Here is an 11,008-nt window from a genome sequence, read left to right as displayed (position 1 = left end):
GCTAGGACTTTGAAGGTAACTCTGCCGGCCAGCAGCTGTGCGAAATAAACAGTCTTTTCTGATTTCCTGAGTGTGTGCTTCTTGTCCCTTCCTGGGCACCAAGTATTTGCTGTAACAAAATGAATTTCAGTTTTTCCACACCACAAGTGTTTGTGCCAAGGTGGCTAATGTGTGTCAACATCAAGGAATCCCCCACTCCTGGGAACCAAGAGGAAGTTTCTCAAAACTATAAGGCAAAGGCGTTTCACCCTTGTATCAATCCAGCTTCGGAAATATTCTATTAGTGACATGGGCCCTTTCCCCCAACAAAATGAAGCTTTCTGTAGACTACCAATATAGTTCAAAAAAAAAAAAAAAAAAAAAAGAGAGAGAGAGAGAGAGAGAGAGAAAGGAAGGAAGGAAGGAAGAAGGAAAAAGAAAATCCTGCATTTTTATAAAACTTGATGAAAAATAGTATTTCACCAGGAGTAAACAGTTGTCAAAAATGCACACACTTCACTTGGCGTCTCCAGGACCCTCACCTCCCTGTGCCTGGTCTGTTTGGGCATCTCTGTTTTCCGCAGGGTTGTTCCCATCCTCACCAGTATTTGCTTTTCCCTTTTCCTCTTTGGGTACCTTCTCTCCTTTCTTCACAGGGGTCTTTTGAGGGTTGGGCTCTGGCTTTGGAGGCACAGAGAGCCTGCAGACCTTTTCTGTGGCTCATCCTTCACCTTGGCTTTCCTTCTGCTAGCATCCCCTTCAACGATTCTCTTAGGTATGGTGGTCATGACAGGGGGATGTAAATGCTGGTTGGGGGGATGCAGTGGCCCTCGGTTTTAGCCGATCCGGGTCGTTCTTGCCTCTTCTTCACACAGCTCCACCTCCATGTTACTTAAAAGGAAATGGAGCACATAAAGTTTGGGTAATTTGCCAAAAGTCAAACAGAGAGTGAGTGGGAGAGCTAATAATTATACATGGCAACTAGGTGCCAGAACCTTCGCTTCTAAGCAGAATGTTCTGATGCCTAACATATTATAGGCAAGCAAAGCAGTTGGCAAGGGGTGAGCTTCTGATGAGGGTTTTAACATTAGATTATTATCTGTCAGGTGATAAAGTTCTAGTTGGACAAGTGTGCAAGGAGTGTGGGGGAGATATGACCGGTGGTTTTAGCCCTATACCTTATGACTAATACTGAAAGGCAGGATTTGGAGGGCTGGGGCACAGGCAGGTGACAAAAGCAGGTCCAGAGAAAGAACATGTGATAAAACTCAGTGTAGGTCACAAAGCAACAATCATAAGGATAGAACGAGAGGATCGTATATGTAGTAGGAGAGATGTCGTGATAGCGATCAGGCCTTCTAAGTATGAAAGGCTTACGCTCTGCCTGAAAACCAGATTTGCCTCAAGTTTTCAGGTTGTGGGACTGTTTAATTCCAATAGTATGCTTTGATGGGCCATAAAAGTAAGGATAGAAAGTCATTTACTGTACCTTTCCATTAAGGCATTTTCTAAGAGTGCGGACTCCTTGGATGTGGAGGGAACCCTCCGAACGTGGCCAACCTCACTCTCATGCTCCTCACCTTTATCGACTAGCAACTTCATTTTATTTGTAGCAGTTGTTGACTAAAAGAACTTTTACTGACTTTCCTTCTCAAGTCTTCTAACAAGGTCTGCCAGAAATACAGGAGACTCTGGTTTCCCATCTTAGTTTAGGTCTGTGCTTCCATTGTACCTGGGCATAATCCACTGCCATTCTTCTGTCTGATAAAATTTTGATGGTTTGTTCTCTTGTCAAATAGATTATGAAACAATGCATGTCCAAGACTGCATCTCCATCCACTCAAATCCCCGGCAGCCAGGCTAGAGCTTTGCCAGACGGCAGGAGTTCAGGATTGTCGATGTCGTTCTTCTGGGGGCGCCTGGGTGGCTCAGTCAGTTAAACATCTGACTCTTGGTTTGGGTTCAGGTCATGATCTCTCATTCATGGGATCGAGCCCCACGTTGGACTCTGCTTGGGATTCTCTCTCTCCCCTCTCTCTCTGCCCCTCCCCCCACCTCCCTCTCTCAAAATGAATAAATAAACTTTAAAAATAAATGACGTCCTTCCAAATACTAGAAAATCTACTGGGGAGGAAGAATGATATTTGCGCAGTTTCTAAAGCATCTGTGTTTTCCACTTAGCAGTTTGTTCTTTGTGCTGACTGTGGAGTTATTTATTGAAACAGCCTTCTCTTCACATACACATGCACATGGATGGTTAGTACCAAGTTGCAGTTTGAACAAAGCTTCACTGAAGATATGAGGGAAGAGATCAGATGGGAATAGCTGCAAAAAAACAAAAAACAAAAAAAAAAACAACAAAAAAATGTAACATTAAATTCATTATTCTTATTCTCAGGTGTCTGAATTTCACTGATTATACTCAATCACAGCAATCCAGCATTAGTCAAAAGACCACTCAGAATCTCTGCCATCTTGTCTCTTTGCCAACTTCTGGTGTCACCAATTCTCTGTTGACCACCTGGAGGAATTGTCTATTTCCTTTTAATCTCAGCGGAGGGCGGGGGGAGGGGCTGGGGGAGTAGGGAGGATGACAATTTATTATTATTTTAAGGAAAAAATTTTAAATTGTTAGCAATTATCCTTGCTATCAGATAAAATATTGTTGATACATATGAACAGATCTCATCATTCATTCAAGGGTATATGCGTATTTTCTTCTAAATGGTGCCATCAAAAGAAGACTTGATTAGCAAAAGATATATATGATGGATTTATTTTCATATAGCTCCAATAAATATACTCAATTTGACTACTGCAGTAAAATGCTATTATTAGAGCATAAGTATTTTATAATCCATTTTATTCATTTAAATTAACCTAGATTTCCCCATATATACCTTCCACTCTCCCCACTGGCACAAGTGTGTGTGACTGTGTGTATATGTGAGTACATGTATCTTAGAGAATTTAGAAGATGATATTAGCCAGATTTAAAACAGTAATTATATGTACCTAAAGAAAACTGACTCACACTTAGATATAAAAATTTGGATTTTAAAATCTTGAAACTTTAACTGGATATTCCTTGACTTTTTAATTTTTCTTTAAACAGAACCAAAACTAGTAACAGCCTTATTTGTTTACTTGTTTCTGTAACTCCCTAATAATATACACATTTTGCTTTTTCATACGGTTGTAAGAGAAAAAAATGGAAAAAGATGCCAACACGTCTCGATCTGTGGGCTTGAAATAAGAGAAATGCCAGGCAAGTCCTGCACTCACTTCTGTCAAGGTGCTGGCTTTCAGTGTTAAAATTCATCCTTGAAGCTCAATGAAGATCTCACAAAAGGCTCACTGCTTAGCTCTTGCAATAGTGCTGATTCAACTTTTGTTGCTATATTTTCCCTTTCATTTTTAAAGGAATTTTAAATTAGATAAAATTTGTATTGCATCGTAAACCTATATTTAACAAAAAGGCAAAGTCTTAACAAGTTTCTAAAACTTTCAAAAATATGAGATCCCAACAATTTTGCTAAATAATTAGCACTTCAATCAGTATCTTGTATATATAAAATATTTTATTGTCTTCAACCTTTTCTTTTTGTCAAAAGAAGAAAAATTATTCTGACCTTCATTCTAGAACTAAAGCATCTATTAAATTATTTCGGAAATTTAATCACCCAATATTTTTCTCAAAATTTTTAAATGTCATGACCTGGTTTGCCCATTTACTTTTCTTTTTTCCCCTGGTAATTTTTCTCAGATGTTTGCCATAAGCAGCAACTACTTTAAGTGAAAAGAAAACAAATCTTTCTCCTGCTTCTCAGTCAGTAATTTGATTATTACACATTATTTATATGGGATTGTATATTTTTGTCTACATTTTAATGACTGAATTCAAATAGCTTTTTCAATTACTATCTACTGTATTATTTTAATCACTCAAAAATCATCAAATTGTTAAAAATCATTTCTAAAATGTTGCTCCTTATTAAAGCACAAGTTAAGCTAAATAACAACAAAAGTATCAACACTTTAACATCACTAACATCAAATAATATTTCCATAATGGAAAAGTACCATTCTCCAGGCATAAATTATTTATGTGGCCAAACTTGACTGAAAACAAATATCGTCATGACACTGAAATAGGAAATCTTTATTTGTTCTTCCACTGTGAGGCATGATTTATTGGGGGTCACCAACATAAGTGTCCACAAAATAACATTTCTTTACTAATGGACTACCAAAATACCCCCAACTCCCAACTTTGTAATGTATGTATATTTCTCTTCATGTTTTTATGCGTGAATTCTTCCCTTGGGAGATTATACACATGAACAGACACACACTTGTATGTATGTATGTATATATATAGAGAGAGAGAGATAGATATACACACACACTTTTGGAAGAAATACTTATATATTTACTTTTTGAGATTTTTATATATGATATATGTGATACGGTATATACATAATATGAATACATAACATACTGCATAATATTAAATATATGTTATATATAATATGTATTTATGTTTTCAATAGTAAAATTTCTGGGTCCTAATTAATGTGTAACTTTAATCTGCCTACTACTTGCATAGAATCTGCCAACATTACTATTGGCATTGCATGGAGATTCCCATATTCTGTTGGTATCATACAGCCTATTTTTCCTTTTGATCTGCAACCACAATCTAACCACTCCATTCAAGAAACGATAGTGTCTCTTCCTCAATTTGCTGCAGGGCAAAGATCAATTACCTTAGAGAAGAATTTAAGGATTCCTATAATCTAATCACTTCTTTTATTCAAAAGCATTTCTAGTTCAACTTGATGTCCTTTCCACTCTCTCTAAACTAATCTCCTTGATGTTTTGCAAACACACTGTACAAATCTGCGGCTGTAAAGTTTTGTTTCAAGCTTCTATGCTGAAGACCTTGCCTTCTCTCTGTTTATCCAAGTTCTACCAATCTGATCTGCAGGATTCAACTCTGTTTAGATATCTCCAAAACTGTGAATAGTTATTTCTCTTCACCTTTTCTGAACTTTTTTTTCAATAAGCTTTCTGAAACTTAACCGTGTATTAGTATAGATGTATATATACCATATTATTAATATATATGTACATATAATCATGTATTAGTTTTCTTTTCTCTCTCTCTCTTAAAACAAGAATGATTTAGTGGATTTTGTTGTAGGAAAGCTCCCTTTAGGCTCAGGAAGTTAAAGGGGCTAGCTTGAAGGAGATTTTAATTTACTTTTAACAGAGACAGAAATTTTGCCAGTGCCTTAGAGAGATGTGCTAATTTATTGAGGACCTCCAAATGGTCACTGACAGAGTTCATATTTAATTGAATGGTACACTGTGTTTTGGTAACATGAAAATTTTAAATTCATTTAATACTCAATCTCCATGAGTATGACATCAGGGGGGAATTTTGGCTTCACTTCTGAAAATACAGCCTCATCCTGGGATCATTGTCTACTCAAGTTTCATTTACCTTTCAATCCATAATTAAAACTCTAAATCTTTTATTGTAACGTACAACTGCAGTGGAGAGATGAAAAATCGTCTTTCTATACCATATCTCAGTTAATATTATCATGTTATTTATCAAACCGTCCCCAAAAGATTTCTTTCTATATAAAAATGCATCCCCTGCTACAAAAACAGTTACCAGAGGCCACTGCTCACTAAACTTCAGGTTCCATCTGGGATAAGAGGGACAAAATTCTAGAAGCAAATTTCCAACAACATAGGTTTTCAGGTATCACTTTGAAGCTCTGACCATTTTCCTCTCCAACAATCTGACATCTACCTCCTGAGCAACTGGATGTACCATGGGGAAGGTTCTTTGTTGATTCATGGCATTTTGGAGAGGAAATAGCACTGATATATATATGTGTGCTCTTACCAGAAACATATCATATTTTAAACTGTACAGGGTTTCCACAAATGTATTCCTCTAGCCTGAGTCTTCTCTGTATGAATATGATAAACATGGCTTGAAAAGCAAAACCCAAAAGATGATTCCTACTTGCTCATTTTGCAGGCAGTTTACCAAGGGCTGCCAATTAATATCTTTTCTTCAAATACCTCAAATAGCTTTATTGGGTCAACTTTATAGTTTGGCTTCAGGTCATTTTTCTGTCTCAGAGGAAAAGCACATCAGCATGAATCATGACCCATGACCATACCTGAAAGAATTAAGAGTACTAGGTCTCTTGTTCTGAGCCCCTCTCTCTGGAACAGAATGACAGTATTCTTTCCCAAGGTTATTTGTCATTTATGTGCTCCTTTTCCATATTCCACAGCTTCTGCCTATCTGTTTTTCACCTGGAGACTTGACCTCTCTAGGCTATAGTTTCATATGCAGCCATGCCACCAACCCCTCACAGGCAAGTAGCAGAAATCTTAGTGTCCCTTTTGTCCATTCCCAATAAAGTGTACTGTTAGAAAGGGAAAGATTAGAGGACTATCACTACACAGGCAGTGGGCCAGGACTTCCAGTTACTCCAGGTGAGCCACACAGTGTGGAATCTTCATTCAGTCTATTTTTCCCCTTAGAAATATTTATACTTTCAGAAAAATTGGTGGCTCTTCCCTCTTCCAGAACATACAAGTACAGTCCTCGACCTGGTACAGCTAGACACAGTAGAATAAGGAAGATATTTTTGAGGTGAGAAAGTCAGATAGTATGTGCTTGCATCATCCTCCAACATTCATTCTCATCCCCATATTCTTTACAAAGAATGCTTTGCAAAGGTTCTCCTTCACTATCCCTCATATTCAGATAAAATCTGAATTTACCCATGAGTCAGATCAGCTTTTCATACCTCTATCATACTCTTTCCATTTTTAATAAAGGTTTTTGATTCCAGTTTGAAGATGGTAGGAGATATATTAAGTCCATATGATGTTAAGCTTCTTATCTCATTTTGCTACATTAGCAGCAATGACATGTCTCCTTGATCTGTGAAATGCAGTTGGTACAATCAAATAGAAATACAATCTGTTGTTCCAAATCTTTGAGGGGATTGACTTCAGTCAAAGGGTACTAAAGCCCAAAGTAGTAATCATGCCTATTCCAGTCAGAACCTGTTTGAAGTCACATGGGGTCACTGGTAAGAGTTCCCCTAACCTACCTGCTAGCTATTGTCCTTGAGAATCTTACCCAAAGCCTTGTAATCTTTTCCTCTTGGCATTCTGGGAAGTGTTTTATACAGGAGAAAAGAATGTCACTTTTATGCCCATCATTGAATAGTTTAAACATCTCTGTATTCTTATATTTCATATACCAAGTAGCCAGCTTCAGGGGCCAGAACAAGCCTCAGACTTCGCATTCCAAATTCCTTTTGAATCAGCCACTAGGCTTTTCCCAGATAGACATCTACATGACCCATTTAGATTTTTCTTCAGAATTCTTACAGAGATTTCTAAAATTTCATTCTCCATAGAGAGATATTCCTAATTGTCCTAATTGAAGGCTCATTTGATTGGACACACAGCAAAGCTATTGACAAATTCCAATTGTCTATGAATATCCAGATGTTATTCTGGTGGTGGGAGTCCCATGCTTCAGTATCCCCAAGTATAATGTCTTCTATTATGTCCATTGTGTGGACTTACTGTGCCTTCTTCAACCAAAGATTTATCATTCACAGGGTGAATGAGGGCTCATTTCTAAACTGACTTACATCTTTCAGTGAAGAATTTTCCATCAGTACATCAAGAAGCTTGTTTTGTTTAAACAGAGAGGAAATAATGATGTTTGGGCCATTCAGTAATAGGAACTCCCCATTTTGGGGATTTTTTCATGGCCCTAAATGCACAACTACAACCTGTTCTTGGATGCAATATATTCCCACCCTTCCCTTCCTTCAGAGCTGCCATTGAACATGCTTCTGTAAAGACCATTTCCATTTTATCATACAGTCCTTCTGAATTGTTCTGTCTTTATTGGATGGCGTCTCTGACGTTGCAGCTGAATTGGGGCTTAGAATTATTTGATGTGGTTCTGTCTCCACTAAAGCCTGGTAACAGATCAATGATTGACTCCTATGAGGATCATCTGTAGTTGCTGCATTCAGCGACTTGCAACCCTAAACTTCCACTATTTTATGCTGAGATGCAATATTAGGCTTCTGTCAGGGAGACGATAATCTTCATACATCTATTTGACAATATTTTCAAAATTACCTGTGCTTTTTTTAAAGTTAAAATATTAACTGTGGATGAAAATTGGGTAATTCTAAAGGTTCTCACTTAGCATGACAAAATGGAGCAAAAGGTTAAATTGACTTATTTAAGCTACAAGCCATTAATGGCAAAGCCCTCTATTTTATACAGTAAGTGCATTCCATTATGGTAAGTGCATTCCATTCCTATCAGGTATAGGCAATGCCACAACAAGATGTTTTTGTTTTTCTTTTTTGCTCTCCAATGTGCAATTTCTTATTAATACTTATGTCATCCACTGCAGCACCAATGCAACCTCCAAGTTGTTCTTTCAACTTCTGGATATTGCCCTACATAGCTTCAAGTTCCTATGTGACCTTGTCCCCTTTCAATAGGAGGGCTATGTAAAGGGCCCAAACATTTATTGATATCCACTATTATTGGCCTCAGGGTTGTATCACTGGAGGGTTTGCTGGTTATCATGTCACAAGCCTAGAGTTCTTTGCACCCACAATATTTCAAATGCTTCAGAACTATTCCATTTTTCTGTAGGTGCACAGCCTCTGTATTTCCATCTTCATCAATTCCCAAAGAGGTAACATTTAAAGTTCTGCAATTGTATGCTTAATTATATTTACACTTAAAACATTTGGGATTGTGTATTTAAAATTCTGGGATTTTTGTTTGGATGCTGAACATGGCAACCAACCAAAATTAATATTCATCCTGAATAGTCTCCTCCATTCCACGGTGTTTACCATTCCATTATTTGTCTCTTGATCATTTAAGCAAAGAAATGAAGAAAGCAAGGATTCATTTGCAATTGATGGTACTTTTCAGCCAAGTGGTCCAACTGTCCTCTGGCCTGTTACTGTATAATACTGCGATGGTACATGTGTAATAAAGTCCTAAATAAGTAGCCTCATGGGGCACCTGGGTGGCTCAGTCACTTAAGCGTCCCACTTTGGCTCAGGTCATGGTCTCATGTTTTGGGATTTCAAGTCCCACATTGACTCTGCTGTCAGTGCGGAGTCCATCAGATCCTCTGTCCCCCTCTGTCTGCTCCTCCCTTCACTTGCTCTCTCTTTCTCTCTCAAAACTAAATGAACATTAAAACAAAATAGCCTCATAGTACACTATGTTTCCAAGTTCCCAAAAGAGCTTTGAGCAGAAATGAGGCCCATTTTGTTTGCATGTTTGTTTCATGTATCAGTCTTGATTTTACCTTGTTTGTGTTTCATTTTCTTCCTTTCCCTTTCCTCATCAGTAATTTCACTTTTACAAAAGTGATTAACAGACACAGCAGCCTCCTCTTTTCTATCATTTCCCCTTTCATTCATCTTCTTTATTTCAATCAATTTTGCCATTTTTCCAGAGGTCAAAGCTATATCAGGCAAAGTCTATGGATGAGATTGGTCTCTGCTTAATCTGTTTTAGAGCTTTTGCTACTTTTAACCAAGGGTAAGATGACAACCCTTAGGCATCAAAATCTCATGAAATCCATAATACCTATTGTTTTCCCAAAGTAATTCTGACCTATTGATTTAGGGGTCCAAAAGCTACTCCTTATACTGCTTGTGTTGCTCAATTCTCTTTACTGACTCTATGGTCTAGGGTCTCGGAGCTTAAGTCTCAATTACAGGAAGTGAGGCTTACATTCTGAGAAGTTCTGTTCTTAATCAGTTGCTTCTTTTATTACAACAATCCTTATGTAATTTCTTTTAAACAGTATATATTTGTAATGTTTAAAGCATAGGAATATCGGAAGATAAGTTAGTGAAGGTCATGTGAAATACTTAAAATTTGTTATAATTCAGGATTCCTCAAGTCCAAAACATAGGAGTTATCTCAATTATATTTTGTGACTTTCTCATTTTATGTTAGGCATAGGATAATGTTTGTGGCGTTTTTCCTGATGGATTCAAATCAGTTAAATATTTTTTCAATGTGTTGAAAAAAGAGTAAGAATAGTATCTCCTTGGTTTCACTTAACAAATTTGAATAAGTAGAGGAGAAAAGAATTGCAATACAAGAAGTAAGAAGCTGTCCTGCAGTAAGCCTGAGATTCAGTCACACTAATATTAGCACAACAAATGATTTTTCACAACGGTCACAAAAACAAAAACAAAAACAAAAACAAAAATAAACAAAAAAAACTCATGGCTTTGCAGCCAAATATTTTATGCTAGATTTTGGTCCACAGGGCAGAGAAATGAGTTACTTTTCACTCTGCACTATCATCAGTCTTATATTTTCTGTTCATTGGTTTATTTACCTTATTTATTTTTTATTTTATTTCTTTTTATTTCTTATTCTTATTTCTTATTCTTTATTTCTTATTTCTTCACTTCTCATTCTCCTTTCCACTACAGGCAATCTTTCTGATGTGTTTTTATGTAAATATTTAACGTGATATTTTTGTTTACTTTTTAAATATGTGTTCTCTTGAAGACATAACATACTTGCTCTGTGTGCATGCATATTCAATTTACATAAACTATTGCATTATAGAGTTTTGGAGTCTTATACATATATATGTTTTATATATTATAATATATATGTTATATGTATATACACATTAAGTTTATTTATTTTGAGAGAAAGAGAGAGACACTGGGGGAAGGCAGAGAAGGAGGGAGAGAGAGAATCCCAGGTAGGCACCATGCTGTCAGTGTGGAGCCCGATGTAGGGTTGGATCTCACAAACCTTGAGATCACAACCAGATCTAAAATCAAGTCAGATGTATAACCAACTGAGCCACCCAGGTACCCCAGGAGTGTTTTATATTTTAAACTTTTCTTTACTTAACACTTTATTTTTTAAGATTTATCAATATATCAGC

General features: G+C 36.8%; 1 pseudogene; it reads right to left on the bottom strand.

The window, feature by feature from the left end:
• Positions 1-421: 421 nt before the first annotated feature.
• LOC128314274 (non-histone chromosomal protein HMG-17-like) lies at positions 422-767 on the bottom strand (annotated as a pseudogene).
• Positions 768-11,008: the final 10,241 nt, after the last annotated feature.

Source organism: Acinonyx jubatus, chromosome B1, assembly GCF_027475565.1.
Source record: "Acinonyx jubatus isolate Ajub_Pintada_27869175 chromosome B1, VMU_Ajub_asm_v1.0, whole genome shotgun sequence".
NCBI lineage: Eukaryota > Metazoa > Chordata > Mammalia > Carnivora > Felidae > Acinonyx > Acinonyx jubatus.
Note: the sequence above shows the minus strand (reverse complement) of the source record. Positions and strands in the feature narration are given on the sequence as shown.